This window comes from Schistocerca piceifrons, chromosome 6, assembly GCF_021461385.2.
Source record: "Schistocerca piceifrons isolate TAMUIC-IGC-003096 chromosome 6, iqSchPice1.1, whole genome shotgun sequence".
Taxonomy (NCBI): Eukaryota; Metazoa; Arthropoda; class Insecta; order Orthoptera; family Acrididae; genus Schistocerca; species Schistocerca piceifrons.
In genome coordinates, this window is record NC_060143.1 from 99,348,859 (window position 1) to 99,375,738 (window position 26,880).

Genomic DNA, 26,880 nt, shown 5'->3' on the forward strand with positions numbered 1-26,880 from the left:
TTTCTTATCTTAAAATATAAGGCACTGAGCGTAAGCAAAACATGCAACAGCGAGTAAATATACCAGTAGAGAACAGAATGTCAACAAGTGGATGCAGCACAATTCCTACAATGAGGCTCTGCCAAGCAAACAATCTGTAATTAATACCATAGTATGACTTAAACTCTATGTTCGTACACCGTATATCAGCATTTCTATATACCATATTAAAGAGTAGTTATGACAACAAACAGAAATGGATAAATATGCAATCGATACACAAAGCAGCAAATATGTATCTTACATAATAAACAGGTCATTAGCATCATATCAGCATAAGCAAATAAATGTTCATATGAAATCATAGTAAGTAAACATGAAGGCGCAAGCAGATAAATCACAAAGTATAACTTACATACATATCAGCACAACTAATCAGGTGACAATTATAATTTAAATAAATAAGCACAGCTGGCACATAATAAAGAAATATCACATCAGTGAAAAAGCATAGCAGCCAAGCGATGCATAATATACGCAAGTAATAACACTGTTCATTAATAAAACATTGGCAAAATCAGCAAATGTACGCAAGCACATCGCTTCACAAGTACATTCATAGAACATGAAATTTAGCACAAAGTATGAATCACGTAATCGCGAGCAGCAATTATGTCTAAAGTACGTACAAAAGTGGAAATATGTTACCTGAAAAATAAACTCAATTAATAGTTACCTTTTTAGTTTATTAGTTTCTTCTTCGAAATTACATTCTTCCTGAAATTTTCTCGATAGCAAGTCGTCTTAACGTCGGACACGCACAGAATTTACCTGAAGTTCTTAAATATTTTATTGGACCGTATCCTGAAAAATACTGAACGTTAATAATATAATTCATCAAGTCACTATAGCTTTATACTGAATTTAATCGGAGAAATTAGACTGTGTATTTGTGTACGGCTGTCAGTGCATTCGCACTGAGCGCTCGATCAGCTGTAGGTGCGTGACGTAGGAAGTAATTGTTTGCGGTCAACGACTGCCTTGTGCGCCGCGCAGACTTGACTGTTGCTTTGAGTATGTGCCGCCACCAAAACACAGCGCGGTATCCTTGTACTCTCCGCATGTTTACGTATAACTGTTGGTTTCTCGAAAGTATGTCATTCCACAAAAATTTTAACGTTAGATATATGATGTATTCCCTTAGACCGCCGAGATTTAAGAGTTTCTACTTCTACAGTGTTGTCATGAATAATTTTGCGAACTCTATATGGACCGTTATAAAGCAGAAAAAATTTGCGACACAAGCCTTTTCCTTTGTGAGACAAACGATGAGACTTAATTAACACCTTTTGACCAACTGACAAGATTTTTAAACGACCAGGACGCTTAGCTGATTTCTCTCTTCTAGCAGCCGCAGATGCAATATTTTGCAGAGCCAGGTTCACAACTTCAGAATGCCGCAGTTTCCGTGTAGGTGGAAAAGGAACTATTTCAGAAATGCGATTTGTCGGTGCTTTATTTTTTAATATCAATATAGGCGGTAAAGTAGTTGAATTATTAGGGAGTTCATTCAGAATGTTTTGAAAAATATGAAGATACTGATCCCAAGTTCTGTGATTCTGATGACAATAATGTCGACACAATTTATTGATTTCCTTCATCCATCTCTCTGAAGCGTTAGATTGAGGGTAAAAAAGTGAAATGATAATTGGTTTAATCTTACAACACCGTAGAGTACGAAGCCAAATTTTAGAGTGAAACTGTGATCCATTATCTGATATAACCTTATCAACATGACCCACTTCTTTAAGAAAATGTTTGATGAAAGCATTAGATACTGAACGAGCTGTTGCTTTGCGTAAAGGTGTAAAACACACATATTTTGATGTCAATTCCACTGCTACGAAAATGTACGCAAAACCATTAGTAGAACGAACCACTGGACCGAACAAATCGACTGCAGCCATGTCCTTTAATTTCGCTGGAATGATAGGAAACAACAGTGCCCTGTGAGAAATAGTTGGCGGCTTAGCCTTTTGACATAATTTGCATTTGGCAAGAACAGATCGAATACGTTTTTCCATATTACTGAAGTAGCAATTTTCTCATAAGTTATGAAAGCATTTTCTAGGACCAAAGTGTGCATAACTGAAATGTGTATACCAAAGCAATTTATTGACCCACTCATCAGGAATGCAAATTAACCAAACAGAGTTGTCGACCGATTTTCGTTTAAAAAGAACTTTCCAGACAGTTCGCAAAAACGAGGCGTGGCCAAATTGTCCAATCTAACAAAGCGTCTAAGAAAATTACAGACACCAAGGAAACTACGTACATCACGTTTTGTGGTAGGAACAGCATAATTACGAATAGCATCTAGTTTCTCTGGATCAGGAAGAATATCTTCTGTACAAATAATGTGACCGAGAAATTTCACCTGAGAACGATCAAATTCAGATTTTTCCAAGTTCACTGTAATGCCAACTCTTGCAAAAATACGTAATAATGAATCCAAAATTTTGTTATGCTCACTCCAAGAACGTTTAGCAATAAGAATATCGTCAACATATGAAGTAATATTGTCACGAAGAAAAACAGGTAAAATTTTGTTTAAGCTACTAATGAATGCAGCTGAAGATACAAGTTATCCAAACGGTAATTTCCGAAATCACTTTTAGGTAAAATAGTCATATCCGGTTATTCTTTACCGATTCTCTAGGTAGATTGATAGTCGAAGAGTTGTTTTGACAGATGCAAAGAATAGTAAAAGAGTAGGCAGCGGTGCAGAAAACTAAAAGGGAAATAGCACCACTACAGCTCGGGGCCATATGCACGCTACGGCACATATTCACTTAGTGTAGTGAATTCCCTGATGACTTTAATAGCCGCACATAAATTCCAGTTTGTGACTTAGTGGCCAATTTCGTGGAAGTGCGTACATAAATTGATCTAACCATGAACATGGATGTATGTCATTCTTAGAATTGCGAAAGATCTTAAATTTCCGAACAGTTAAGAAGTGTTTATGGTCAAAGTTTTCGCCTCGTGGCGACAAAGACCTACCGCGTCTGTCCCTGTCCCAATGTCGATTATTGTCAAGTTCGCGCGCCTGGCGCTCTCTCGTTGCTTCTCGTAAATGAAATAAATTACTTTCTTCAAACCCATCTGCTATCTGTGATTCTAAATTTCTTCTGCTGTCTTTTCCAACGATTTCACCTTCAATTTGTTTGACTTGGTTTCGTAATGCCTCAAATTCCCTTTTAACGCGTTCATTAAATTTTCCCTGAGTTTCAACATGCTTATTTATGTTCTGGTACTCTTCGGTTTCTGCAAATGGCAATGGAGCTGTATCATCTGACTCTCTGTCCCCATTTAAACTAAGACTTGTCAATCTATCTGCAATCTCCTCAACTCTTTCCGATAAGTCACCTATTTTTTCTTTCTGTTTATTTACGTCTTCCGTAAGTGTCGCGACTCGGATTTCAGTATTGACACATTTAGTAGTTAACTGTTCATATTGTTGTGTTAGGTTATTGATTCTGTCATTTGGTACGGATTCCTCGATTCTCTCAAATATTTCTTCCTTATCGTGTGCACGTTGTAAATTTAACTCTGAAAATTTTTGTACTACCGCGCGATCTCTTTCTTCCTGTTCTCTATCCTGTTCCTTTTGACTGATTTCTGTTGAAATTAAACTGTTATTGTGAGCCCTCAAAATCGGTTGTACTTCTTCTCTCATTTCTTTCTTTAATTCATCTTTCATGTTTTTGAAACCTGTCGCTATTCGTGAGTCTAACCGTGTTTCCATTGTTTCCATCTCTGTTTTTAATTCAGATCCCAAATTTTGCACTCATCAACTGCTCCATATCTTCTGTCGTTAACCACGTATTCTGAAAATTTTTCGATTGTGAAAAATTTTGAACTGTTTCCGGACTATTTTCCCGACTTATTAAATTGTTTTCAACTTCATTATTCATCATACTGTTCTCCTGTGCTGGCGAGTTCGCCATGTTAACAATTTCGTCATTCTCACTATTCATCATTTTTGCCTTTTTCATTGATCGCATAATCATTTACAAAATTTACAAAATTCGTCACTATGCGAAAATTACACACAATGAGGCTTTATCTCCAACAATATCATTCACACGAAATGCTTCCCTCTAACACGATTAACGAACAATTGAAATCTTCATAATTGCACAAAATTGTCAAACCCACATACAAGACAACAAAAATTAAATTCTGCAAAAAAGACCATTAGAAGAATGACAATTACCAAATCTACACATGCAATATAGACTACAATTACTAAACTACAAATTACTACAACAATACTACTGTCTACTATTTTTACAATCAAAAGAATTCCAAGGGACGATCCGAAGCAGCGGTCGCCACGTGCACGGGGGCTTAATTATATATTAATGAATGCAAATATTTTTAAGTTTTTTTTTCTTTTTTTTTTTTTAGTAGCTGTCTGTCCGATTACGAAGTCTCGTAAACGGTTGGCCCTGTCTGGTATTTGTACCCAATCTGACTGCATAGAACAACAACAAAGAATGAAAGAAAATTTCCGTCAACGCAATTAATTAATTAAGTCCCCAGCAACTATAAATCCTACGAAACAACAAAGCACAAGTGTAACTGTTCTGTGTGTGGAAGTGTGATTCAACGTACACATCTGGCACGGTTCTTCCTCAATAAGACAAGATATTTTAAGCACCATTTATACAGAAGTAATTAAAAAAACAGAAATACTATAATTGCACATAGAAACCAGAAATACAGTCTAATACAAGAACACGAGCCAGATGCTTTGTTGACTGAACCTGTGACCAAGAGGAATTATTGTTTAAGACATTGAAATAATACAAAAAAAGGAATTTTTTTACCTTCATATATATTGACGAAAAGCACACTCTGATCATTACAGCCTCCCAATCCAATAACATCTGGTGTCTAGCCCATCAAAACAATACTACAAATTCTGAACAAGCACTCACTACCGCAACTTCTCAACTACGACTCACCACTGCTACATCTCAACAAGCACTGCCTACTAGGACTTCTCGATAAGAACTGCCAGTGGAGGCGGCTGGATAATACTCTCTGGCGCAATCTCTGGCGTTGTGACTCAGTGTAGCCACCTTTCAATGTGTGTTCTGTAAGGAGGTCTGATGGCCAGTAGTTCAGTGTAACGCTCCTTTAGTCCACGCCTTCTGCGGGTATACTCTGCCTCAGTACCCTTTAAGGGACTTATGTAATCGTCCTTGTGTTTTATTATTGTATTATTTATTACAATACTTTGTAATGCCTTCATTAAAGGTTATACATGCCTAGTTAATAGTTCTGGTCGCCTTCTGGAATAAATCTAGCAGTGTAATGTTCCGTGGGTGTTAAGGGTTGTGTTACAAAGTTTACCATCATCTTATTTCACCCGTTTGGTTATCAGTTGCCTGTTTGTCTAATTAACCGTTGCTATTTTATGTGCTGTTTTACAGCAGGTTTCTAAAATTTTTATATCATTGCCGTTCCTGGCTTGTAAGGCCTCCAGCCGTGATTGTGGTCGTTTGGCTTAATATTCTAATTTGTTATTTGTATTTTAGCAGTAAGACTTAAAACCTTATTTACTACCGTTCCTAGCGTCTGATGCCTTCTGCTGTGTTTGTGGCGACTTACCATTAATATTTCAACACCTGTAAGTTGTAAATTGCAGCGAGTTCTTAAACATTTCTTAATTTATCGCCATTCGTGGCGTGTAAGGCCTTCTGCCCAGATCACAGTGACTTGCTTTGAAAACATTATCTGCTGTATCTGTATTTAATGATTTGCTAAACTGTAACTCACTGAAAACACTATTATTTACACAGTTGTTTATGGTTCAAATGGCTCTGAGCACTATGGGACTTAACATCTGAGGTCATCAGTCCCCTAGAACCTAGAACTACTTAAACCTAACTAACCTAAGGACATCACACACATCCATGCCCGAGGCGGGATTCGAACCTGCGACCGTAGCGGTCGCGCGATTCCTGACTGCAACACCTAGAACCGCTCGGCAACACTGGCCGGCACACAGTTATTTATTCCTTCATTGATAACGTGTGGTATTTTTATTTATTGTTGAGTCTGGAATTACTGTTTTCAAATAAATTGTGTGTACCTATAAAAGGCAACCAATAATAACTGATTACGGCCACGCCCACAATCGTAACCGGATCTTGCCTTCCCTTGACTACCAGGCTTCAATGTTACCTAGACAAAAGCATTCCTCATGGACTGTGCGGCTGGTCCCGGCGGAGGTTCGAGTCCTCCCTCGGGCATGGGTGTGTGTGTTTGTCCTTAGGATAATTTAGGTTAAGTAATGTGTTAGCTTAGGGACTGATGACCTTGGCAGTTAAGTCCCATAAGATTTCACACACATCTGAATTTTTTTTTTTTTTTTTTTTGTTGGAAAGTATTCCCTAAATTTCGTAACTCCTCATTAATTATTTTTTGGCGTTGCGTTTTTTTTTTACGTCAATGTATTTTGAGTTGCTTCTCTTCACCGAGAATGTCTACTTCTAAGTTACACGTGCTGGCAATTGTTCTTGACGTTAAGGATCCTACATCGATCTGCGCTGCATTTACATTCACTTCTTATTTGTGAATTTTGTGCCGGAAGAAACAGAGTTGGTTCATCTTGTTATGTTTCTGTTTTGCTGCAAACAGGAGAAAGTCATGACGTGGAGCGTACAATCAATCTCTAGAGGGCTTTATTGAATGCCGAAGTCGTGCCCATTATCAGAAGATGTGAATGCTGCTGTAGAGGAAGCGGATCTCTGCGAGGAATCTCTGTGGAAACTCACTAATGAAGGTTCACAGACCCGTCGGGCGACATTCCGTCCACCGAGGACGTTGACACGAACTTCCTGCGCTGTGTGCGCGGTGACACCCGCGGCGCGGCATTCGCAGAGAAGACTCCACTAAAATTTCCCTCGCGGGAGCGACGGAAGCAACATCAAATGCGACGGCGCGCGGACTGTGAGCGCCGGCCGGCTATCGCCGACGAGTAATTATAAAGCGGCGGCTTCCTGGCGTCCTCGGACGCGATTAGGCCGGGCGGGCCGCGGGTATTTTTCATTACGCAGCAGCGGCGGGGACACTAATTGGACTGGCCACGGCTTAACAAGCTGCGACGCGGCCGGCGGCGTCCGCAGAGACCCCAGCCGCCACTGACACAGGCGTCGACGCCGCGCCGCGCCGTGTCTCGCTCCCAGAGAGTCGCATTCTCCTTAATAAGCTTTTCCTGGTGTCGGTCTCAGCAGCCTCACTGCCTGACAAAATAACTGTGGCGCCCAGAAGGGGAGGAGCAAACGAAATGAAACCTCGCGGTTTGAGAGGGTGTCTGGTATTAGTCCAGCTTTATTTTTTACGCATTTGTCGTGTTACAACCAGTTTCGTTTCTTTGGACATCTTCAGTTAGCCGACTTGTGCAAAAGTCAAGACAATAATGGTCTGGTAGTCGTATGTAATGTTAAGGACCAGATTGAATAACACTGCTGGTAAAGGTTCTGCCGACCGTGTAACACCGAAAATGCAGAATGCATGGCACCTGCTACCGATATATATTTTTTTTCAATTGGATGTAAATATTTGTAATTTAAATACTTTTTTTAATAAGTATGGACATTGCTTCACTGTATGTGTACATATAGGTAGAAATCTGTTGACGTTTCATTGTATTTATCTGTGTTTTACTGTGAAGCTTATAAGCTCTGGGAAAAATCCAAAGGAATTGTTATTTGCATCGACTAGCAACGATAATAGCAGTGCTTGTGCGTTGTAAAATCTTTGGGTAGAGGGTTGTCGGGCAGAGCGCGCAGAAAGAGCAGGAGACGGGTTCCAGCGCTTTTAGTGTGCGGAAGTGTGGTGTTAACGCTCTCGCAGTAGAGAGTACCATTTCGGCGGCATCATGTACGCGCGCCGGCCAGATGACTAGTAGCAGGAGGAAGGACAGTGGACGGGCGAAAGAGGCTGTATTAACTACGATTGCCCGTTCCTGTAATTAGCCGTGGCCCCACAAGATGCTACCGTCTTCAACAACAGCAGCAGTTTCAGCAACACAGATTCGTCATCGGCTCCGAGTTTCGTCGCACGCTTAGCACTGAATTAAGATTGTTCGTTGGTAGAAAGTATTAACGGCAGTCCTAAATGAGCGACCACATGATCAACCAACAAGAAGCATGAATTTACTCATAACACACAACAGAATAGGGAAACAATTAAACTGCCAAAACTACATCTCCCATCGGGCTGTAACGAGAGGAGGAGGAAAGATCGCTGTCTTCAATTACACCGGTGCCAGGGACAGGAAACACGATCGCCAGAGGCCACAAGGCAGAAGAGACACTGGTTACACAAAATCATTACTTAATGATTAAAACATCCACTAACTTAACTTGCAATTATGCTCGAACAGGCAGTACACGACCTCCGATGGCAGGGATCCACACATCCGACCACGCATGCGTCGCCAGTGTACCCAACACGCCACGGTCACGCGACAACACGCTCTGTCACCGGAGTTCACTTCTTCTCTGCAACGTTGAGGGGTAGTGATGGCTCTTTCAAGTTAGGTGTCTCCTTTTTAAACTCCAGTGTTGAAACGGAGGGTTTAAAGAAGCTTGTTAACGTCCCACCAAGGTGAAATGAACAGCAACTACTCGTGGGGCGATTCTGTATACAACCAACACGCGGGGAGTTCTTCCGTCAACTTCACCCGCTCGTTACACAAAACCGACATACATCACGTGACGACTCGGTACAACCGACTACCTCTGGTCCCCGCTGGCGAGCCGCACTGCCCTCCCGTGTCCACCAGACTCTCTGAGCGTATCACCTTACTTCCGCGCCACCACACGAAGTTACCACCGGTCAAAGACCTCACTTCCTCCATAGCAGTTTCCCGGAAGCAACCCGCAGATATCGATAGCAGAGGGAAAAAGACAACCAAGCCGCCACTTAATGACAGACAACATATCAAACAAACATGTCAGGGGAAGAAAAGGAAAATCAATGCAATCTCAATACAAGGTGTAGCACGAGTCGATACACGGCTCACTATACACGATAGAACAGTCAGGGCACATTTGGTAGGGACACTACAACCTCCTTATGATCAGCGAACCTTGAGCCACGAAGAGCTTCTTTCAATGGGTTATAAATGTGATAATCAGAAGTTGCCAGACCCTTGGAATAAGAGGGGGATGAGAGGGGCAGGCGAAGCTCAGGTTGCTGATGGTATCTAACGTGGCTCCAGCAGTGTGTTGCCCCGCGTCGCCACGCAGTTACAGGACGCCAGTCCACGACGATTTTTCGAAATGGCGGGCTCCAAATATTCGCGAATAACATTTGCGTCCATCGCACTGTTCACATTTTGGTCTCTCGGCATGTATGTCCGAGAATTGTTCCATTAAAGTCCCAAAACAAAGCCAATGTGATCTTACCAGCACTCCTTTCAGTTCGTACCTACTTGGGTTTTAGGGACGAACAATGTCGCCACTCGACTGAAGCCTGCTCTCGTTCATGTTTGTAAAAATGGACTCAACTGTCACTTTCCATTATAATAAGGTGAAGAAATGCGTCTCCTTCAGCCTTGTACTGTCGCAAATAGATTTATAAAACTACACTAGGCATCTGTAGACTATCAGAAGTGAGCGTAGACTACGGTAGTGTACGGAGCATCTTTGGTCAGTTAAGGTCGTACCCACGTTACCTGTACATTAGATGCCAACAAAACCAGATGGAAGGTCTTTACTGCTGCCGTATGATCCAACAGGAAATGAGTCAAGTAAGTGAGTCAAGTATTCCATTGCTGTAAAAGATTGTTTTAAAAGAAATTCCGGTTTTTTATTGATTCAGTCTCATACAAGGATTAGGTAACTAAGAGAGGCATATAGAGTCCTTTTCTGCCCCCCGCTGAACACGCAGCTGGAATGGTAAAGAAAATCGACAGACTGATACGATGTAACATGTATTATGTGCTATATGCTGTCGTGCATAGGTTGCATACCTATCGGGCGTTACCTCAAAACATTTGCTGTCTTTACATAAGTGATTAGTGTCTTACTAGATCCCAAAAACGGGAAGTGATGCGATATGGTTCAAATGGCTCTGAGTACTATGGGACTTCTGAGGTCATCAGTCCCCTAGAACTTAGAACTACTTAAACCTAATCAATCCAAGGACATCACACACATCCATGCCCGAGGCAGTATTCGAACCTGCGACCTTAGCGGCGCGCGGTTCCAGACTGTAGCGCCTAGAACCGCTCGGCCACTCCGGCCGGCTGATGCGATATCTAGAAACTGAGTGAGGATATATAATGGGCCAGGTAACGTATGGAATATTTTTGTTATACGTAGCTATCCCCCTCTCTGTTACTTAATAATAAACGATATTTACAGCAAAACTGAAATTGTCAATGTTAAATTCAGGTTTTATTAGAAAATTGTTGTTTTGTAAGGTGGAACAGAGGGATTTCCTGATAAATATGTACATAAAATATACATATTTGTCTAATAGTGCTAGCAGAAAGGTAATATATAAAAAAAAACTGCAAAACAAAAATAAATCAAACATCGTTTCAATACTTCGTCGAACTTACATAAAACAAGTTTCTGTTATTCATAAACAGCTTTTGCATTTATTAATAATAACAGGAAACTCTTGTCTTTCATCATGATGAAGAACATTCTGTTGAGTACAAATAACAATAGTAACATATGTTTTTTATGTCTGAGCATGTAAACTATACTTGTCTCAGTATTAATTGCTTTGGCTATGTAGAAGTGCAGAAGTTATGAGGTCAACTAATTTTTATTACTTATAAAATGCAGATTATATTCTGTATGGATATAAAATACACTCTGGCTAACACTGAATGATGTGCCGATCTAACTACGTACAAAAAGGAAAGGAAAAGGGCTCTGCCACATTCATTGATTTTCCTTTCCCTACCAGTTCTACCAATACTACTGGTAATCCTACCATTTACTACGTTATTTTGTAGAGCGCAATTCTAGCAGCAAGAGCTGCCTGCACGCATCAATGCCTCTCTTTCATTTCGAATCATGAGTACGTCATGAACAATATGGTGGGCTGACCCGACACTAACGTTCATCGTTGCTGCAGTATCAATCACCGTAATACGCTAGTTTTCCCATATCAACTCATAGACTTTCACAATGTTGTGGTCCGTGACTGCACAGACAGAGAGTCCTGGTGTGGTGAATTTCCGACACTTGCTACACCCCCTTCGAACGCATTTGCCCACTAGTACTCTTGTGTTCGACTCAGACAACTTACACCAAATTTCACTCAATCATCCGATGGTGTATTTCGATTGGTCAACCCTTCAGCACCTGAAGTCTAATGACACTTAGTTGCTCCACGTTGAGGCAAACCTGCAACGATGCCGCCATCTTGTTTCATTCACCACCAGCATACGTTCGCGAGGTAGGCGTGCCAGCCGCATATGATAATAGTGCTGGGACCCCACCAAAAAATGAGAAAGAAGCACAAACTTTGTCGAAGCTGTGTCTTTTTTACACAACATTTCCGTTTGTTTGTTCAATATACCTTATATATCGGTCTCACGATCGCTTTGCGAGGTACATTATGGTGGTCGCTTAATAGTTGCATACGCTTCTTCCAATAAAGGCTCTCAAAATTTACCCAACAGTGTACCACGACAAAAATGCCTGTCTCCTAGGCATTCCCAATTAAGTTCTCCGAACATTTCTGTTCGCTCTGTGTTTGAACTATACCGACATTATAGGATTCTGGCCGTCCGTCTCTAAATTCGTTCGACATCTGTCGTCATGCCAACTTCATGATGACTTGAAACTCTGGAAAAAAGCTTTGGAATTAGTCGCACTAGCATCTTGTATACTATTTGGTTTGCATATGGAATGCTGTTTCCCACGACTCTTACAAAAAGTCTAAGTCCTGCTTTCATGTTGCCTAATATCGCCTTCACGTGACTGTCCCATTTGTTATTGTTTCTTAGTCATCATTATGATTTTCAGGCATTAGGCCCCTTTTTTATTTTCCAGTTGCGGTACCTGTCGCTTCCATAGCCTTCCTTCAGTTGTACCAAACGGCTTTAATCTTATTATCTAGAGAGTAATCTTTCTCCACCCGTTCCTTCGTGATGTTCTCTCCATTTGCTCCTATTTCCTTGTATTTTGTTGAGGATATTAAATATATTCAGTTATTCCCCAGTTTCGGAATCTGTCGGTTTCTGCGCATCCCTTTACTACTCTATTCTGCATTGTCCACTTATAACCCACGATTCACTTCCATAAACCTGTCAGAGATTGGCCATTCTATTATTATGTTTCAATCTTGTTTTTTTCCTAGGTTTATTTTTTACACATCTGTTCATTGTTCCATATACATACATATGCATGGGTGTGTGTGTGTGTGTGTGTGTGTGTGTGTGTGTGTGTGTGTGTGTGAGTTTTGACGTCACACATGTGTCAAAATCCACACAATTAAAATGTTTGACCTGTTCTATTGTTAGTAACTCTTTTTGACCAAACAGGATATTTTCCTTTAAAAGCCACTGATTTTATCATCTTTTCCGAAATAGTCTAATTGTAGTCTTCACAAACCTTACCTATTAGGTGTAATCCCTTTAGTAGATCATTCTTACTGTTTCTCATAAATACACGTACGATGTTATGTGTACAAGATGTTATAGGCATCACACTATATTTAAAGAGAGCTGCCATCCATTATGCCAGTGACACGGCGCATTGTCGCCCATAAAAATTCCATAATATTTTGGAAACATGAAGTCCATGAACCGCTGCAAATGATCTCCAAGTAACCAAACATCATAATTTCTAGTCAATTATCGGAGAGTTTAACCAGAGAACCCAATCCATTCAACGTAAACACAGCCCACATCATTATGGAGCACCACCATCTTGCACAGTGCCTTGTTGACAACTTGGGTCCATGGCTTTGTGGTGTCTACACCACACTTGAGCTCTACCATCAACTATTACCAACTCAAATTGGACTCATCAGACCAGGCCACTGTTTTTCAGATTTCTAGCGTCCATCCGATACGGTCACGAGCCCAGGAGATGCGCTGGAAGTGATGTGCTGTTAGCAAAGGCACTCGCGTAGGATAACCGCTACCATAGATCATTAAAGCTTAATTTCGCCGCACTGTCCTAAAGGATACGTTCCTCGTACGTCCTACATTGCTTTCTGCGGTTATTTCACGCAATGTTGCCCGTCTGTTAGCACTGACAACAATACGCGAATACAGCTGTTGTCGGTCGATAAGTGAGGGCATTGACAACTGCATTATCCTCGGTTAGAGGTAATGCCTGAAATATGGAATTCTCGGCACGCTCTTGACACTGTGGATCGCGGAATTCTGAATTTCCTAATAATTTACGAAATGGACTACCCCATGCGTCTAGCTCCAATTACCATTCGGCGTTCAGATTCTGTTAATTACCGTCATGGAGCAGCAACTTTTTCACATGGAACACGTTAGAAGGGAGTGAGGCAGGGTTGTAGCCTATACCTGATGTTATTCAATCTGTATATTGAGCAAGAAGTAAAGGAAACAAAAGAAAAATTGGGAGTAGGAAACAAAAACTTTGAGGTTCGCCGATGAGATTGTAATTCTGTCAGAGACAGTAAAGAACCTGGAAGAGTAGCTGAAGACAGTGTCTTGAAAGGAGGATATGAGATGAAATCAACAAAAGCAAAACGAGGATAATGGAATGTAGTCGAATTAAATCGGGTGATGCTGCGGGAATTAGATTAGGAAATGAGACGCTTAAAGTAGTAAACGAGTTTTGCTATTTGGGGAGCAAAATAACTGAAGATGGTCGAAGTAGAGAGGGTATAAAATGTAGACTGGCAATGGCAAGGAAAGCGTTTCTGAAGAAGAGAAATTTGTTAACATCGAGTATAGACTTCAGTGTGAAATCTTCAAATGTGTGTGAAATCTTACGGGACTTAACTGCTAAGGTCATCAGCCCCTAAGCTTACACACTACTTAACCTAAATTATCCTAATGACGAACACACACACCCATGCCCGAGGGAGGACTCGAACCTCCGCCGGGATCAGCCGGACAGTCCATGACTGCAGCGCCTTACACCGCTCGGCTAATCTCGCGCGACATTTAAGTGTCAGGAAGTCATTTCTGAAAGTATTTATATGGAGTGTAGCCATGTATGGAAGTGAAACGTGGACGATAAATAGTTTAGACAAGAAGAGAATAGAAGCTTTCGAAGTGTGGTGCTACAGAAGATTACTGAAGACTAGATGGCTACATCACATAACTAATGAGGAGGCATTGAATAGAATTGGGGAGAAGAGAAATTTATGGAACAACTTGACTAGAAGAAGGGATCGCTTGGTAGGACATATTCCGAGGCATCAAGGGATCACCAATTTAGTATTGGAGGGCAGCGTGGAGGGTCAAAATCGTAGAGGGAGACCTAGAGATGAATACACCAAGCAGGTTCAGAAGGATGTAGGTTTCAGTAGGTAGTGGGAGATGAAGAAGCTTGCACAGGATAGAGTAGCATGGAGAGCTGCATCAAACCAGTCTCAGGACTGAAGACCACAACACAACACACGTTAGTAGAAATTACAGTTCCACCTATGTACTGCCGTTTCGTACCTTGTGTCCACGACACTACCGCCATCTACATGTGTGCATATCTCCATCCCATGACTTCTGTTGCCTCATTGTAAATGCAGCGACTAGCGAAGAATATAATCATTCCCTGTGCTAAACTGCCTTTTATGTTCTCCTTGTTGCATTCACACAGAAGAATCCAAGTTACTGTATCCTGACAATGAGAAAATCTGAGTTGTGTCTTAACCAGGTTTTCTTTTAATTATGATGGGTGAATGTCTAGTAATCGGGGTATTCAACGCAGTTGTTTCAAAACCTGCGCTACTTTCGAAGCCGAGGTGAGCGTCGCGACTGACAGTTTTGCCTGAGAGCGGCCAGTGCGACTACCCGCATGACACGGCGTGGCTCCTCGCAGTGGCCGTCAGGACGCGCCTGGCGGGGATTTACGGCGCTTACCACGAGGGAGAGCGCCGCGCCGCGCCGCTCACAAGGCGACGCCGACGCCGCCTGCGCGTCGCGTGCAACCAATTTACCCGGGGGCGCCAGCGCGCGGCCGTAAAGTCATGTTTATGAAACACTTAGGTCCAAACTATGACAATTTTTACGGCCCATCACGCATAAAACCAGACACTTGGCAACTTTAATACCCCCGCGAGCGCGCCCGCGCCGTCCTTCTCGTATTCTGCGATTGTGCGGCGCCCGCTCGGTGAGGAATTGCCGACTCCCGAGAGCAGGGAACGGATGCCGTGAAAAATAGATGCTGCAGTGTGGGCGACCGTAGCACTTTAGTGGTTGCTAGAAAGTGTACACGAGGTAGACAAGTCTCTCTAGTGCTCATGAAACATGTGCTCGTAATCCTAGTAACGGATTATAGAAAGCTATAAGCACTGCAACTGTAGAAATATTTGCATCATGTCTGTTTATGGCATGCTTTCGCTTAACTTTGTTAAGGACGTAATAAGATGCCCAATGAAATTTGCATGTTCTCATTTTCGTAAAGACGTGTTACAGCGCCATCACACTGTGCCACATCCTACTAACTATTTAAATTAGACAGGATGGGCAAAATAAACAGCCCAGATAATATTCTTGCACGTCCAGAAAGGCACCATCCACACCTGGGGCACATAACGTAAGCTGGAAGTACTGCCTGCCAGGACAATTTTATTTTGTTTGCTAAGTGAACGATCAAAAACTGTTTTTATTGCGCTTCTGTGAATGTCTATCATCATTACTGAAAGATGTTAGATGTCCAGTGCATTAAAAAATAGGAATCCTTGCACTATATACCTTCAACAAACGGGAATCAGCAACGGTCTTACTGGATGGCGGAATATGATTAATCTGAATCTCCCGTAAGAATCGGAACGGAGGAAGCAAAAATCATTGCCTACTAGAACAAGAGTTTGACCCAAAAGTTAGGGGAGAAACGTCTCTGAGACATCGCCGTTTCCATGTTGGAATTTGAGCAGTTGGTCCATAACCGTCTCTCGCGAGAATATGTTCAGATTCCAGATTTGTCTCGAAAAGAAAAATGTTTCTCGGTATCTAGGCAAGGAAGGACCAAGGACAAGCGAAGATAGATAAGACGCAAAATTAGGTTAGCGACGAGGAATCTAAGAACTATTTCAAACGTTTCAACGGAAAGAAATGGATTTAGCAACAGTTTCACAATCTATGAAACAAAGAAGGAGGAAAATTGTAGATCGTACGCTGGAAACCACTTGATGCTGTACAGCGGATAGCTCTAAATGTAAGAGGAAGTAAGGGTGTAGTAGCACGAATACCTGTGACTACGTTAATAAAGAATTGTAGCAGTAACTATCATCTAAAGAGAACTTCACTTGAAAAATAACCAGTAAAAATGAAGAAATAGAAACTGAAGGGTGAAGAGACTATGGATGACAGAGAGGGAGATGAAAAGCGCAACTTGCAGTAGATAGCCAAGAACAGGAAGCAAAGAAAAAAAATTTAACGTTGTTGATGTTGTTTTTTTTGGGAAGGAGACCAGACAGCGAGGTCATCGGTTTCATCGGATTAGGGAAGGACGGGGAAGGAAGTCGGCCGTGCCCTCTGAAAGGAACCATCCCAGAATTTGCCTGGAGCGATTTAGGAAAATCACGGAAAACCTAAATCAGGATGGACGGACCGGGGATTGAACCGTCATCCTCCCGAATGCGAGTCCAGTGTCTAATCACTGCGCCACCTCGCTTGGTCTAAAATATTTAACGCCTTGTTTAGATGGTGCCTTGTGTAATAAGAGATAATAATCTAGTATAACTAAAGTTATCTTCCACAAGATTGTACATTTTCTTTACACAGGACGGCGGAGACGGGAAAATGTATCACCTTGAGATAAGGCACTCCGACACACAAACACCCAGGCAACATCTCACCCGGTCTCCACCTAAAATGCGATTTCTGTATTAATCCTAATAACGGTACACATAGGAAAATAGTTCACAACGTTACACAGAGGTTCTGGACCAGTAAACAAAAACTCAAGCGCTTTTGTTTATAATTCATTTAATTACATTCTTCGTGTAATGAAATTAACGAAAAATTACTTACACGCAGTTCAGCTTTTCATGTTTTTATTGCCATTGGAGAATGTACATAATAAGGCCGTAGTGCCATTAGAATCTGGTGCCTCTGATGGTCTGTTGTTTTCAGAATATCCAATATTTGTGCAAACACAATCCAAAGTAGAGCTTCCTAGATACAACGCCATGTGCGGTGTTACAAGTTTGAAAGGAAGGCTTTCGTGAATATATATCTCCTTTACTTTCTCCTTCATGGTGTTCATTAATCCAATTGGCAGCACGAAAGGAAGTGTTTCAATAATGTCCAAAATATTCCACAATACGCTCGAATACACGACTCTTTCTTCTTATAACACATAAATATACACTCAGATGACAAAATTCTCGTGATACCTCCTAATGTAGTGGCGGATCTCGTTTTGTCCGATGTAGTGGAGCGACTCGACGTGGTTTGGACTCAAGAACTTTTTAGAAATCACCTGCAGAAATATCAATCCAAGCTGCCTCTATATTCGTCCATAATTGCGACAGTCTTGCCGATGCAGGATTTTGTGCACGAACTGAGCTCTCGATTATGTCCCATAAATATTCCATGGGATTCAAGTCGGGCGATCTGTATCACCAAAGCATTCGCTCGCGTTGTCCAGAATGTTTTTCAAACCAGTCACGAACAATTGTGGTCCGGTGGCGTGTTTGGTAACATTTAGTCCAGGAATGGCTGCAAATGGTCTCCCAGTAGCCGAGCATAGCCATTTCCAGTCAATGATGGGTTCTGTTGGACTTGTTGACAACTGGGAACCATGGCTTCGTGGTGTATACGCCAGACTGGAACCCTGACATCAGGTCTAACCAAATGAAATCGTTACACTTCTGACGAGGTCACTGTTTTCCAGTCGTCTAGAATCCAACCAATATGGTCACGAGCCCAGGAGTGGGGCTGCAGACGATATCGTGCAGTTGACGAAGGCACTCGCGTCGGTCGTCTGCTGTCACAACCCATTAACTCCACATTTCGCCTCACTGTCCCAACGGATACGTCCCACATTGATTTCTACAGTTATTTCATGCAGCGTTGCTGTTAGCACTGTCAACGCTACACAAACGCCGCTGATCTCGGTCGTTAGGTGAATGCCGTCGCCCATTGCGTTGTCTGAGGAGAGAGATAATGCCTGAAATTTGGTATTCGTGGCCCACTGTTGGGGCTGTGGATCTCGGAGTACTGAATTCCTTAATAATCTCCGAAATGGAATGTCTCACGCTTCTAGCTTTAAGAACCATTCCTCGTCGAAAGCCTGTAAATTCCCTTCGTGCGGTCACAATCACGTCGGAAACCATATCACATGAATCACCTGAGTACAAATGACAGCTCCGCCAACGGACCTCCATTTCATAGGTTGTGTACACGGTATTACCGCCATCAGTGTACGTGCACATCGTTATCCCATGATATTTGTCACCTCAGTTATATCATTCATTGCTTCCAAGGTTCTCGGGGTTGTTACTGCCGGATGCATTCGTCGTCGAAGGTACACGATATTTCGGCGAATGACTTTTCCGCCATCATCAGGTGGTACTGATGGAATGATGTGTTTGACACGTGCTGGAGGCATTTCTGCCTGCCGGTCCAGAATTGTTTCTTTCCGGCCCCGTGACGTACTCGGCGGTGGGAGGATATTCTCTGTTGCTTTCCGCCGGCCGTCCTTGTCGCACCTCACATCCGGATGTCGTGTTCTGCTTCGATGGAGCCTAATGACTTGCTTCGGTTCCAGTGCTATGCCCCTGCTGATTAAATAATCAGTCACACGGATTTCACGTTGAATGAATGCAGTGATACATACCTGGGTAATTTCCAAGAAGCGTAATCTATAGAAAGCACGGGCTCCGAACGATGTATGTTGAACAACATAGTATATAGAATGCACGACTGTCATGGCGGGTGATGTGGAAAGCGTTTATGAACTGCCAAGGGAGCTTCATGTACCATTTAGCGTTGTTATTAGGAATGAGTGAAGCCCTTGTAGTATCGAGTCCTAGTACTCTTACCTTACTGCGAAGAGCCTAACGGTGTTCCGAAAGGATAGGCTAAACACAGTTGGTGGTGGCGTATTTGTTGCTGTTACAAGTAGTTTATCTTGTTGCGAAATTAAGCTAGATAGTCCCTGTGAGTTAGCATGCGCAAAGGTCATTGTTGGCAACCGGAATAATATAATAATTGGATCATTTTACCGACCTCCCATTTCAGATGATACAATTGCAGAAAGGTTCAAAGAAAACTTGAGTCTGAGTTCAAACACGTACCGTACTCATAAATAGGTATTAAAATCCATGGAGAAGAAATAAAAACTTTGAGGTTCGCCGGTGGCATTGTAATTCTGTCAGAGACAGCAAGGACCTGGAGGAGCAGTTGAACGGAATGGACAGTGTCTTGAAAGGAGGATATAAGATGGACATCAACGAGGATAATGGAATGTAGTCGAATTAAATTACTTGTTGCTGAGGGAATTAGATTAGGAAATGAGACACTTAAAGTAGTAAAGGAGTTTTGTTATTTGGGGAGCAAAATAACTCATGATGGTCGATGTAGAGAGGATATAAAACGTAGACTGGCAATGGCAAGGAAAGCGTTTCTGAAGAAGAGAAATTTGTTAACATCGAGTATAGAATTAAGTGCCAGGAAGTGGTTTCCGAAAGTATTTGTATGGAGTGTAGCCATGTATGGAAGTGAAACATGGACGATAAACAGTTTGGACAAGATGAGAATAGAAGCTTTCGAAATGTGGTGCTACAGAAGGATGCTGAAGATTAGATGGGTAGATCACATAACTAATGAGGAGGTAGTGAATAGAACTGGGGAGAAGAGGAGTTCGTGCTGCAACTTGACAAGAAGAAGGGACCGGTTGGTTGGACATGTTCTGACGCATCAAGGGATCACAAATTTAGCATTGGAGGGCAGCGTAGAGGGTACAAATCGTAGAGGGAGACCAAGAGATGAACACACTAAGCCGATTCAGAAGGATGTAGGTTGCAGTAAGTACTGGGAGATGGAGAAGCTTGCACAGGATAGAGTAGCATGGAGAGCTGCATCAAACCAGTCTCAGGACTGAAGACCACAACAACAACAACTACTCATACAATTATACAATAGTTGGTGGTGACTTTAATTTACCCTCGACATGTTGCCGAAAATACATCTTAAATTCTAGAGGTACGTATAAAGCATTATCTGAAATTGTGCTAAATGCATTCTCTGAAAAATATTTCGAGTAGTTAGTTCATGAGCCCACGCGAATAGTAAGCGGTTGTGGAAATACAACTGACTTCTTAGCAACATAATTCTGTGTTAATAGCGAACATCAGAACCGATACAGGAATTAGTAAACACAGGGTTGTCGTAGCGAGACTGAATATTGCAACCCTCAAATCCTACAAAAATAAACGAAAAATATACTTATTCAAAAAAGCAGATGAAAATTCAACTTGATGCCTTCCTGAACGACAATCTCCACTCCTTCCAAATCAACAATATAAGTGTAGACTAGATATGGCTTGAATTCAGAGAATAGTATTGCCAGCAACTGAGAGATTTATACCGAATAAATTGACAAACGACAGAGCTGATCCTTCTTGGTACACAAGACGTGTCATAACATTGTTGCAGAAACAACGTAAAAAACTTGCCGAATCTAAACAGACGCAAAATCTCCAAGATTGGCGATCTTTTACAGAAGCTCGAAATTTAGCGCGGACTTCAGTAAGAGATGCTTGTAATAGTTTCCACAACGGAACTTTGTCTCGAAACCTGGCAGAAAAACCATAGAGATTCTGGTCGTATGTGAAGTGTGCTAGGGGCAAGAGCCTTCTCTGCGCGATAGCAATGGAGGTTCCATCGAAGACAGTGGTGCCAAAGGAGAGTTACTAAACACAGACTTCCGAAACGCCTTGACAGAAGAGGACTAAGTAAATATTCCAGAATTCGAATCAAGAACAACTGCCAACATTAATAACGTAGAAGTAGATATCCTCGGAGTAGTGAAGCAACTTAAATCAATAAAAGCAAACATTTTGGTCCAGACTGTATACCAATTAGTTCCTTTCAGAGTATGTTGATACAATAGCTCCATACTTGACAATAATATACAACCGTTTGCTCGACGAAAGATCCGAACTCAGCGACTGGGAATCTGCACAGGTCACACCATTATTCAAGAAAGGTTGAAGGAGTAATCCACTAGATTACAGGCCCATATCATTAACGTCGATTTGCAGTAGAATTTTGGAACATATATTGTGTTCGATTATTATGAATTACCTCGAAGGAAACGGTCTACTGATACGCAGTCAACACAGATTTAGAATACATTGTTCTTTTGAAACAGCCGGCCGGAGTGGCCGTGCGGTTCTAGGCGCTACAGTCTGGAGCCGAGCGACTGCTACGGTCGCAGGTTCGAATCCTGGCTCGGGCATGGATGTGTGTGATGTCCTTAGGTTAGTTAGGTTTAATTAGTTCTAAGTTCTAGGCGACTGAAGACCTCAGAAGTTAAGTCGCATAGTGCTCAGAGCCATTTGAACCATTTTTTTTCTTTTGAAACACAACTAGCTCTTAGTTCGCACGCAGTGTTGACTGTTATTGACAAAGAATTTAAAATTGATTCCGTATTTCTGGATTTCCGGAAGGCTTTTGATACTGTATCACACAAGTGGCTCGTAGTGAAACTGCGTGCTTATGGCATATCGTCTCAGTTATGTGACTGGATTCCTGATTCCCTGTCAGAGAGGTCACAGTCCGTAGTAATTGACGGAAAGTCCGAGTGAAACAGAAGTGATTTCTGGCGTTCCCCAAGGTAGTGTTATAGGCCATCTGCTGTTCCTTATCTATATAAACGATTTGGGAGGAAATGTGAGCAGCCGTCTTAGGTTGTTTGCAGATGACGCTGTCGTTTATTGACTAGTAAAGTCATCTAAAGATCAAAACAAATTGCAAAACGATTTAGAAAATTGGCAGTTGAACCTAAATAACGAAAAGTGTGAAGTCATCCATATGAGTCCTAAAAGGACTTCGTTAACTTCGGTAACACGATAAATCAGGCGTTTGTAGAGACCGTAAATTGAACTAAGTACCTAGGAATTACAATTACGAAAAAGTTAAATTGGGAGGAACAAACAGAAAATGTTGTGGGGAAGGCTAACCAAAGACTGCATTTTATTAGCAGGACACTTAGAAAATGTGACAGATCTACTAAGGAGACCGCCTACATTACATCTGTCCGTCTTCTTTTAGAATTCTGCTGCGCGGTGTGGGATTCTTACCAGATAGGACTGACGGAGTACATCGAAAAAGTTCAAAGAAGGGCAGCACGTTTTGTATTATCGAGAAATATGGGAAAGGGTGTCATTGAAATAATACAGGACTTGCGATAGATATCATTAAAACAAAGGCGTTTTTCGTTGCGGAGGAGTCTTGTCACGAAAGTCCAATCACTAGTTTTCTCCTCTGAATACCAAAATATTTTGTTGACGCCGACCCACATGGAGAGGAACGATCACAACGATAAAATAAAGGAAATCAGAGCTCGTACGGAAAGATATACGGGATTGGAATAATAGATAATTATAAAGGTGATTCGATGAACCCTCTGCCAGGCACTTAAAGATGGTTTGCAGCGTATGCCTGTAGAGGTAGATGTACTTGGCGGAACTTAATTCCTCGATTGTGTAGTGAGCAACCTTGTTTTGATTTCTGTTGGGAACATAGACTGATGCAATATGACGATTCCAGGAGTTGTGTGCATTGTCACGGAGGCAGATATGTGAAACTTCTTAAGAAAGGAACGGAAACTGATTTCCCATTTCATTTGCGAGTAAAATAAGTGAAATGAATAGTTTCCTTTGTAATTAACGTTAACTTAGTAAACGTATTTATTTTGTCATCACTTTATTAACCACAAACACAATAATCAGTTTCCATATTTGATGCCACGAGAGTCACACGATTGATATATATTGTCCAGAGCTGGTGCATTCGACAGTCTACACATCTTGGAAATTATCCATATTTTCCTTAAGAAATGAACCTCAGCAGAGGACCATCCATCACACTCGTGGACTTGTGATATGGCGGATTATCTTGTTGAAAAATGCCACGACTGTCAGGGAACATGATCGTTATGAAGGGGTGTACGTGATCTGCAACTAGTACAAGATATTCCTTGGCTATTATGGTGTCCTGCACGATCTCCACTGGACCCATGGATGGCCACGTGAATGTTCCGCAGAGCATAATAGAGCCGCCGCCAGCTCTCCGTTCCACAGTACAGGTGTCATGGAGCTGTTCCCCTGCAAGACGGCTGATTCGCGTCCTCCCATCAGCATGACGAAGAGGGTATTGCCACTGTGCCACCGTTCAGTGCTGATGGTCACGTGCCTATCTGTATTTCAGTTCTAGCAGCCGATGCATCTATCGCCAGCAGCGGAGGCCGATCGATGGGAGTTTTTAGTGCACTGTATGTTCAGACACACTTGTCCTCTGCTGAGCATTAAAGTCTGATATTAGTTTAGCCACAGTTCACCACCTGCATTGTTTTACCAGTCAGCCCAAGCTACGGCGTCCTAAATCTGTAATGAGGGGTGGCCACACAACGCCACGACACATGCACGTGGTTTCGCATTGGGTTTGCCACCTGTTTAAGACGCTCACAGCGGCGCTCCTCAAACATTCTGCAAGTCGTGCAATTTACGAAATGCCCGTGCAGAGTCTCCAGCTCCTCAGAATCTGCCCAAGGTCAAAATCAGATAGATCGCACGCCTTCGTCATTCTACACACGGACAACACGCTCACTGATACTACAAGACCGGTGCGTGTGTCTGACTAGCAGTCATCCTTCGACAAGTGGCGCGGCTATAATCTCAACTTTATATATATTAAGATGTGGTAATGTCCTGTCTGTTTATAAAGTCACGGCTTGATGGTGTAGCCATGAAAAAATCGTTTGTATCCCCCAGGAAGTCCTCAGTTTCCATTCCTCGACATTGTTCTCAGCGGTCTGGTTCAGTACACTAAGTTACACCTTTGCCTGGGTTGCTTACCCCATTTGTTTAAGTTCGATGCCCAAACTCTGACTGCTCAGGATGCGATATATGTTCTTCCTCTCATGCCGTGCGTCTCTTGAAGATCGTCAGTAATCGCGCTGTGCTTCAGATAGGGCATTTCTAGTCCAGGTCTCACGTAATTTGCGTTCAGTGGCGAAGTAGCTATCAGCAAGATGTTTTCCAGTAGCACTCAGTATGTTGTCAATCCGGGAGTATCTTCCTGGATGGGAAGCCGAAGATTCTTTCAACAAGGCTTCTTTCTTCTATACAGAAGAGGTGTTATGTGACGGAGTGTTGTGATCTAGCGCGGATTAATCTACAGGTGCCAAGAGATGATTCTGATGGTTGTATTGAGCCGAGAGGCTGTATTACACACATCAAAAAAGTTTTGCACCACCTCGGTTCCGAGAGTTCCGGATCCTGAACAGAAAATTGGAATGGAGATCAACATAAACATCATTTCCGCCCTTTTTTATTGCTCATGAAAACCATACATGACATGTTGTACCACTATACAGCGAGACATTCAGAGGTGGTGGTCCAGATTGCTGTACACACCGGTACCTCTAACACCCAGTAGCACGTCCTCTTATCCACAAGTTCATCAAGGCACTGTTGATCCACATTGTCCCACTCCTCAACGGCGATTCGGAGTAGATCCGTCATAGTCGTTGGTGGGTCATGTCGTCCATATCCCAGGCATGTCGATAGGGTTCATGTCTGGGGAACATGCTGGCCACTCTATTCGAGCAATGTCGTTATCCTGAAGGAAGTCATTCACAAGATGTGCACGTTGGGGGCGCGAACTGTCGTCCATGAAGACGAATGCCCCGGCAATACGCTGCCGATATGGTTGCACTATCAGTCGGAGGACGGCATTCACGTATGGTACAGCCTTTACGGCGCCTTCCATGACCACCAGCAGAGTACATTGGCCCCACATAATGCCACCCCAAAACAGCAGGAAACCTCCACCTTGCTGCACTCGCTGATCAGTGTGTTTAAGGTGTTCAGCCTGACCGGGTTGCCTCCAAACACGTCTCCGACAAATGTCTGATTGAAGGCATATGCGACACTCATCCGTGAAGAGAACGTGATGGCAATCATGAGCGGTCCATTTGACCTTTTGTTGGGTCCATCTGTACCGTGCTGCATGGTGACGTGGTTGCAAAGATGGACCTCGCCATGGACGTCGGGAGTGAAGTTGCGCATCATGTAGCCTATTGCGCACAGTTTGAGTCATAACAGATGTCCTGTGGCTGCACAAAAAGCATTATTCAACATGGGGCGTTGCTGTCAGTGTTCCTCCGAACCATAATCCATAGGTAGTGGTATTCCACTGTAGTAGTAGCGCTTGGGCAGCATGAGCAAGGCACGTCATCGACATTTCCTCTCTCTCTATCTCCTCCATGTCCGAGAAACATCGCTTTGGTTCACTCCGAGAAGCCTGGACACTTCCCTTGTTGAGAATCTTTCGTGGCACAAAGTAATAATGTGGACGCCATCGAATCGTGGTACTGACCGTCTAGGCATGCCTGAACGACAGACAACACGAGCCGTGTACTTCCTTCCTGGTGGAATGACTGGAACTGATAGACTGTCGGACCCGCTCCATGTAATAGGCGCTGATCATGAGTGGTTGTTTTCATCTTTGGCCGGCTTTAGTGATATCTCTGAACAGTCAAAGGGACTGTGTCTGTGATACAATAACCACAATCAATGTCTTCAGGAGTTCTGGGAACATGGGTGATGCAAAACTTTTTGATGTGTGTATTTGCGTGAGGACTATTCAACAACACTGGAGCACAATATTTAGCAGTAGAGAACTCTAAGTTGACGGTAAAAGTTCGAAGTGTATATGCTGATGCTGCCCAGTTAGTAGTGCATAGTTTTTGGATAAAGTTATTTCATGAGTTGATGCCTTCATAAGCTATGTTTGATAGGCCACCATATTCACATCCTAATCAGCTAGAGCTGTTTCTCTATTGATATAGATTTCCACTGGCCCTGAAATTACTCCCTTCCATGTGTCTTCCTTTTTGTTTTACTGCACAGCCATCCGACCGAAAGTATGGAAGAGTCGTCATAAAGTTTTCCAGAGTTAATACACACAACGCCGAAGGCGAGGACAGTCCTTTCAAGCAGACGGCGGGGTCAGCGTGTTACGCTGAGGCGCAGCCAGTGAGGGTCGTCGATGCGAAACGGTATCGCACACGTCGCGAGGCGAATACGTGTCGCAGCGGAACTGCGAAAGACGGAATAGAATTCAGAAAGTAAACGATCTGGATGAACCGCACAATACGACGGAGACGTGACCAGCAAGGCGACCGCCGGCTGCAGCCGCTCGGTCGCACTGTGGGCGGCCTTCTGCTGCGGCAGGTGGGGGGCGGGGTAGGGGGCGGTGTAATGAGCGGCGGTCACGTACCCCGCCAGGTAGCGGGAGGCGGCGGGCAGGAGGCGGCAGGCAGTTTGTGCGCGCAGCGACGTTGCCGCCGCGGGGGCGGAGGGGGCGGCGGTGCGCTGCCCGCATAGCAAGTAGCCGGCGCGCCGTCACAGCCGACACACGCAGCCACGCGGAGCGACAGAGCGGGTGGCAACAGCGGCGGT